Source organism: Neoarius graeffei, chromosome 10, assembly GCF_027579695.1.
Source record: "Neoarius graeffei isolate fNeoGra1 chromosome 10, fNeoGra1.pri, whole genome shotgun sequence".
Classification (NCBI taxonomy): Eukaryota; Metazoa; Chordata; class Actinopteri; order Siluriformes; family Ariidae; genus Neoarius; species Neoarius graeffei.
The window spans coordinates 4956038-4962931 of NC_083578.1; the positions used below are offsets into that span (position 1 = coordinate 4956038).

Below are 6894 nucleotides of genomic sequence, written 5' to 3' on the forward strand. Positions count from 1 at the left end.
TGGGCCAAACATCCTGTTAAGAAAACCTGGTACGAAACAGGTGAGCTATCGCTGCTATGCACTACATAGAATATACTGAATTGTTCTCTCTATGGCAGCAATGTTTTTTTTTTGTGCTACTGACTAATGCCGCTTTTCCACTACAAACGTGGCTGAGTCGGGCTGAGCCGTGCCGTGCTGAGTTGGGCTGAGTCGAGCTGAGCGGGGCTGTTGGAGTTGCATTTCGACTACAACCGCACTGAACCATGCTGGCTGGAAGTGGGTGGACACATTGGGTGGAGTTAGCGAAAGTGGGTGGACGTCACATGATGTCGTTAAGCAGCGCAAACAGTGACATCAGTGATCTTTTAAGCGGTAGTCTCACGACCCAGATAGTAAACAATAAACATGGAGGACATGGAGTCGTTAGTGTTGCTGGTCTTGGTTCTGTGGCTTGTTGTCACCGACAACACCAACAGATACTGGCAAGAGCGTATAGATGAGGCGAGGCGCATAAGGCTTCAGAAATTCTCGTAATTCGTAATTATTCTTCTTCCGGGTTTACGGTGTTTACAGATCCCAGCGTGCTCGCGGGGCATGTGTGGGCATGTGAGGACACTCCTCCTCACCAGTCAATGCACAGGGGAGTGTCTGCTCACGCCCCCAGCCTCACTCAGCTCGGTTTGGCTCGCTTCAGCCCCACTCCAAAACCGTGCAAGTTTTGGGTGCTAAGCAGGGCTGAAACGAGCTGAGTCGTGCTGTTCTGAAGTAGTCGAAACGCGAGCCGTGTCGGGCTGAAGTGAGCTGAAGCGAGCTGAAGTGAGCTGAAAAAGGGTAGTGGAAAAGGGCCATAAATGTCATTTTCCATAGATTCATATGCCAAAGCTGAACAGAAGTGTTTGCAGTTGATGGAGTCCTCAAGTGTTGAGACAGAGGATGATGTGAACACTTTTGCAATAAGGCAGCGTAAGCGCCCAAGGAGGTTTGTCTCCAAATCCTCTGATGATGGTAAGCTCTCTTCACTAATGACAACATTAGTTACTCAGTTCAGTGTTCATTTTCAAGTCATTTACAAGAAATTTACATTGCACATTGTATGGTCTTTCCTTCCAGATGATTCTGCTCCAGTGGTAGCAGCAACCAAGAAGCAACCCAAGACTCTGACTGTGCCTGGAAGCCCTGTGTGTAAGTTAACAGTTCCCAAGTCATCATTCATAGCTTGGAGCTAACATTCATGATGAATAACTGGTGCATATTACGTAACTGATCTGATGTTTGTGTGCTCTTTTCAGGTCGGCAGGACCCAATGCCCCTACCACCACAATGTAAGTGTAAGTGTTTTTCAATTTATTTGTAAATGTCTAATGTATTATCATAGGTTCTTCTTTTGCGAATACCATAAGACACCCCCCACACACACACACACAATAAATGGCTTAACATCCATATGCACCATCTTTTCAGGGTCAACACCAGCCGGGACTGGAGCCAGTCCTCACCACCCTAGCCCAAGTCCTGTTGACCCTGTTCAAGGTACAGTTGCTTTCAAGTTCCCATTTACAGATATTGGAATACAAAATCATGAACAGGAAAACTAACATTTTCTTTTTGAAAACTTCAGCCAGCAGCCGGGTGCTACACCCAATTCAGTCAGCCAGGCACCTCCAAGAACCACTGGAAACCTCTTTTGACTCTGTTCAAGGTACAGCTGCTTTCAAGTTCCCATTTACAGATGTTGGAATACAAAATCATGAACAGGAAAACTAATATTTTCTTTTTGAAAACTTCAGTCAGCAGCTGGGCACTTCATGACGGATAGGGTGTCTCGGCTATCGCAGCCATGTTTGAGAGAAGTAAGTACTTTTATACACACTTAACTAGTTCTCTCACTCAGGAAAGTACATTATAAATTACAACTTCCATCACATTTGTCCCCATAGTCACAGAGGCCCACATGAGTCGCTTGATGCGGAGGATCGAGGCTAGGTTTGATAAGATCGAGTCATTGGTGGAGACCAACGCCCCGACACACACGCCTCAGCTCCAGCAAGAAGATGTGATGTTGGCTAAACCATGCAGCACGGTGATGGAGCTGCTGGAGTTGGATAGGAGTCTGGAACAACCAGACAAGAGGAACAAGATGGTAATTCGCCCTGTCTATACCGGTATATATGTGTGTGTGTATATATCAGGTGGGCAGAAAAAAGTGATACCCCTGTTTAATCAAGAATAACTCAAAAACTAGGCTATGCATACAAACTAAATTTGGTACATGTCATGAGCAGCTAGTTTTAGTCAAGTGGTGACATTTTCAGCCAAAAATATTCATTAACACAGGAATAATGAAGAAAAAAATACAAAATTCAGGTAAAAAAAATGCAATGCCAGACGTTGACTTATTATTTACTTACCACGGCTTTAATCGAGAAGATGGTCGATATGGCCTCCATCCTCGGAATCAACCAATCGAAGTCTCTTTTTCCAGGAAGATATGGACTTTCGAATTTCAGCAACTGATATTTCATCCCACTTTTCTATTATCTTGTCCTTCAGTTCCTGTTCTGTGAACTTTTCCGTCCTTCCGGCATAAACTTTTTCGGATAACGAATCCCAAACACTGTAGTCCATTGGATTCAAGTCAGGTGACTGTGGGGGCCACTCATCCTTTTTTATGAACATTGGAGTGTTCTCTTCTAGGTATTCCTGGGTAACGCGGCTTGTATGCGAGGTGGCCCCATCCTGCTGAAAAATGTACGTGTCGTCTGGATAGAGTTGTCTGCAATCCGGCAGAAGTCCGTTTTCCAACAGCTGCATGTAAGATTGAGAGTTCACCTTCACTTTGTTCGTATTGATAAAGTGGATGTTAGTTCTTCCATTCCAAGACACACCAGCCGACACCATGACTTTCTTGGTAAACCTTGAAGTTTCATGGTAGAGTCTGGGAGGAATGTCATTCTTCTTTCTTCCATAAACCCTATCGTTCTGTCTATTGCATGCAACTTCGTACGTAAAATCCTTTTCATCCTTAAACACCATCCGTCTTACATCCTTGGCTGAATACCTGTCGTTTAAATTCCGGCTGCGAGTCTTTCGCTTCTGTTTCATGTTAGTATCACGTCTTGAAACCCTGATTCTCTTGAATGGTTTCAAATTAAGTTCCTTGGTAATGGTTCTAACAGAAGTACGACTGATGTTCAAATCATGCGCAATTTGTCTTTGGGATTTATGTGACCCTGGCTGGTCCTCCTGGGATGCGATGAGCTCCTCAACTCGGGCCTTGTTATCATCAGTTGTAGCTGTTCGAGGTTGTCCACTGCCTGGCTTCCTATCTGTGGAACCAGTTTCTTTAATTCTTTTAATCCACCTGTTAAGAGTAGCAATGCTCGACTGTTTCCTAGGGAACTCCTTTATTAGCCGCTTAGCACCCCAGCCTTTCTCTTCCACACAGGCCTTAACAACAGCTTTATCTTCTTCACTCAAAACCATGACTTCTCTCAAGGGCTTTACAAAATCAAATGCTCCAAAACCAGGCTGTTCAGAATGTTTAGGTTATAGGGACTGCCACGCGCAGACGTTACGTCATCAGGCAGCAGACGCACTGGTAGATGCACTGGATGACACAATAAGAACGTCTGGCATTGCATTTTTTTACCTGAATTTTGTATTTCCTCATTATTCCTGCGTTAATGAATATTTTTGGCTGAAAATGTCACCACTTGACTAAAACTAGCTGCTCATGACATGTACCAAATTTAGTTTGTATGCATAGCCTAGTTTTTGAGTTATTCTTGATTAAACAGGGGTATCACTTTTTTCTGCCCACCCGATATATATATATATATATATATATATATATATATATATATATATATGTATATGTATATATATGTATATGTGTGTGTGTGTGTGTGTGTGTGTGTGTATGTATATATATATATGTGTGTGTGTGTGTGTGTGTGTGTATTGTATAAGCTCGCTACAGTAATTTTCATTGTATAATTATTATTTTTATTTTTATTTTTTTACAGCAACATTTTCTTGAAACTGTTGGAGGGGCAGGTTTAGGGGCAGCCATTCGCCGTATGCTACGCCGAGTGGCAAATAATGAGGTACTCACCGTTTCAGAAACTTTTCTATTTTATTCTGTTTTGTATATATATATGATTGTTTTATTGAATGCACCGTTACACTTTCAGAAACTTTTCTATTTTATTCTGTTATTGAATGCACAGTTACACTTTAAAAAACTGTTATTTCTATTTTATTCTGTTTTGAATGTATATGATTGTTTTATTGAATGCACCGTTTCAGAAACTTTTCTATTTTATTCTGTTTTGTGTATATATATGATTGTTTTATTGAATGCACCGTTACACTTTAAGAAACTTTTCTATTTTATTTTTTTATTTTCAAACATTTTTTTATTCAAATTTGTTATTGATATTTTATCTCATTAAACTTTCAAGACCTGCCAAATTTGCCTGTTCATTCATCACTGACAGTTTTCTAATGTAGAGCAGTTATGTGTTGATGTTGCTAATTAGTTGCAAGCAAAATCTAACCAAAACATAACATTCTACAAAGTCAGGGGGACGTGAGGCTAACATTCAGGGAACCAAACATGCAACCAGCAAGGTTAGGGGAAGGGCAGGGGAAGGTTGTTGTTGTAACCAACAGGAAACGTTTGGGCAACGTCAGAAGAACTTTCCATGGCAACCACGTGGCAACAAGTGGCAACCAAACCTAACATATATGCAACGTATAGGCAACCAAAGGCGTACGTGCCCAGAACATTCTGGGAATGTAAAATTGTTACTGACTCAGTTTTTCCTTGCCACCGTCGCCACAGGCTTGCTCATTGGGGATAGATTAGGGATAAAATTAGCTCATGTTTTAAGTCGTTCAAATTCTGTAAAGCTGCTTTGCGACAATGTTTATTGTTAAAAGCGCTATACAAATAAACTTGACTTGACTATAGTAACTATAACGGTAGAAAAATAAAATAAAAGAGGCTGGCTATGATAAGAAAATTCTACAACCCCGAAACAGATAGGAGCTCCGCTTTTAGGCAGTGCCTAAATCTATATATTACTTTAGAAGAGCATGGTGTGTTAATGGAACAGTTCATAGTGTTATAGCTGACAATTTGGGAGCCCACGGATTGGCTGGTTTTGTTGAGAGCTTTTCGGCACATTATATTTGTCGATTTTTGTACTGCTGAGAAAGTAGGTATTCAAACAAAGGATGTTCAGTCAGGTGCATTTTTGCTTCGAACCAAAGAAATACATGAAGCACATGTAAGGTCTGCACAGAAAACTGAAACAAATTGCTTTGGAGTAAAGACAGCGTGTGTTTTAACTCAACATCTTAAACATTTTCTTGTTAACACAGGCTATCCTCCAGATATAGCGCACAATTTATTTGAGAGTATTGTCTCATTTGAACTGGCACTGTGTTAGAGTTTTCTGATCTCTAAGAAGTATTTTAGTCTTGAATGTCTTAACACACTAATTCTCAAATTCCCCTATAAGTGGAGTGACAAAAACATAGATCTCCCATCATACCAAACAGCTATTCAAGTAAGAAGACAATAAGTGGCAATGCCCACGAGAACTGGAACTTAATACGATTGCTTCCATTTCTGGGAGGGGACTTGGTACCAGAGGGTGAACTTGCTTGGCAAGTGATATTGGACCTGAAGGAAATTATCAAACTAGTTGTGGCACCTGTTCACACTGAGGAGACAATTGCCTATCTTGATATCACAGTGTCTGAGCACAGACAGCGACTACTTGAGCTTGACGCAGAGGGAAAGATTTTACCTAAACACCACTATCTTGAGCATTACCCACACTTGATTAGGTGCTATGGGCCTCTTGTAGGTTTATGGACAATTAGATTCGAAGCTAAACATAGCTTTTTTTAAATAAGTTGCCTGGCACACAAATAATTTCAGGAACTTTGCACTCTCATTGGCAGCCAAACACCAGCAAATGATCAGTTATCACATCCATCCATCCCGTCTCAATACATCAAATTTGGAAGTTACAAATGTATCCACAGTTCAGGTTGATGTTCTAAATAAAGAGGTTGTGTTGGCTTTAAGGCAGAAGTATCCAGATATCAGTCAAGTTCATCTTGCAAAAAATGTCACAACAAAGGGAAATAATTACAGAAATGGAATGCTTGTTGCATGTGGTTCAACTGCCGGAATGCCTGAATTTGCTGAGATTCTACAAATGTGCATAATGGGAGATGAGTTTCATTATTCGTCTACTTTGTGCTTGGTATCGAGATCACTTCAGAGCCTTTGAGTTGAGTGCATCACCAGGTAAAGAGGTCGCCCTGGTTCAGCTTGAGGAGCTGACTGATTGCTATCCACTTGTGGCCTACACAGTTGGATCAAAACATATGGTAACCCTGAAGAGACACATCGTCATCAAAGGTTTGATTTTAGATAAGTTATAGTGCCTTGTACAAGTATTGAGTAGCTTTAACATTTCTTTGAATATCTTGTGACAGCTGTTTAAATGTGTACATGCTAGGCACTGTGCATGAATATATGATCTCTTGATTTGAATTTTAAATGTGTAATATTGACAGGGTTCCCACAGGTCCTTGAAAGTTATTTTTAATAACAGATATAGACCTGGGTCATTGAAAGATTATTATTATTATTATTATTATTATTATTATTATTATTACTAAAAGGCTACATTCCACTTTGAGGAGTTCACACAAAGCCTTTTTTATTGTCTGAACTTATGTAAAGCAACTGTTTCTCAACAAAAATGCTCAGTGATGTACAATATTTATTAATTAACCTTGATCTGTGTCTCAAACTATGGTGTGAATGAATACTTTACACTTGTGAGGATAAAAACTTAATAATGTTAAAATTCTTTTCACTAACAA

The 6894-nt window shown here is 40.4% G+C and overlaps 1 long non-coding RNA gene across 1 annotated transcript; it reads left to right on the plus strand.

Annotated features, from left to right (window-relative positions):
- Positions 1–1090: 1090 nt before the first annotated feature.
- LOC132892399 (uncharacterized) lies at positions 1091–1512 on the plus strand. The gene is made up of 3 exons (XR_009655425.1): positions 1091–1164; positions 1272–1304; positions 1444–1512. It is a non-coding gene; the product is annotated as an uncharacterized LOC132892399 (long non-coding RNA).
- The last annotated feature ends 5382 nt before the right edge of the window (positions 1513–6894 follow it).